This window comes from Apis dorsata, unplaced genomic scaffold (genome assembly GCF_000469605.1).
Source record: "Apis dorsata unplaced genomic scaffold, Apis dorsata 1.3 scaffold_165, whole genome shotgun sequence".
NCBI classification, from domain to species: domain Eukaryota; kingdom Metazoa; phylum Arthropoda; class Insecta; order Hymenoptera; family Apidae; genus Apis; species Apis dorsata.
The window spans coordinates 1,114,524-1,115,467 of record NW_006263454.1 but is presented as its reverse complement, the minus strand read 5'-3'; the positions used below and the strand labels follow the sequence as shown (position 1 = coordinate 1,115,467).

The 944-nt window shown below is 32.2% G+C and overlaps 1 long non-coding RNA gene across 1 annotated transcript in view; it reads right to left on the bottom strand.

Moving 5' to 3' along the window:
- The window catches only part of LOC116185370, a 10,209-nt gene that overhangs the window by 5,979 nt on the left and 3,286 nt on the right, over positions 1 to 944 (bottom strand). Inside the window, exon 2 of the long non-coding RNA XR_004150213.1 lies at positions 938 to 942. This is a non-coding gene — a long non-coding RNA (uncharacterized LOC116185370). The remainder of the gene's footprint in view (positions 1 to 937; positions 943 to 944) is intronic.

Genomic DNA, 944 nt, shown 5'->3' with positions numbered 1-944 from the left:
AAAAAAAAAAAGAAAAAAAGAACGTAATTCAAACATATCATTAAACTAATGAAAAGAGATAATGCTTCGTGTGTATAAAGTAACGAAGCACGAACGAAGATAATTTTAAACTCTCGAATCTTACATTTTCAAAATAATTAAAACAAAAGCTCATGTCATAAAACGTCATTTATCACGCTTAATAATTAACTTAATAATTAATACGTACTTGTTTACCGGATATTTAATTTCAACAAACTCGTGCATTTGTACATTAAGCTCCCTTGCAAACAGAACGATCCTCCATTATACTAGTGTATCTATTTATTTACATGTAATATAACAATCATAAATTACTTTGTATCTGTACTTTGATCGCATAACAATCGTATGAATTATAAAGTCTCTAACGAATAAATATAGATATTTATCGAGAGTAACGTAAAATACACCTTGTAAGAACTTATTTAAAATGCGGGACGAATACAAACAGATCCTAATGATACCGGTCCCCCCCTCTCTTGTGATATCCCCCTTATCAGATCATTTTGCATTCTAATTTGTCTAGCTTGTCTACTTTCGAACTTGTCGTGCAAGTTTCAGTGTCACGAGTAAGTTCGCCTCGGGAGGCTTCAATCCATCCGTAATATCGTTGTTTTTTTTCTCCTCGGATATTTTCCACGTTTCCTCTTCGATCGACCACGTTCGAGTTTATGTAACAAGTGGTAATTCTCGTTTGCAGCGAGAAAGAAGATGTGTAAGTTTCTTCTTTTTTTTTTTTCTCCTCTTTTATCTTTTCTATCTTTTTTCCTTTCGCTTTTTTTCGCTTTAAACGAAAAAAAGTAAACTAAATTAAGAGAGAAAGTGTTTTTTACACATGACACAATAACAGATAAATGACATGCGTTTACGCGTCTTTTCCATTTCAGAATCGTGGAACAATTCGTTCTTTATTTACTACTCCT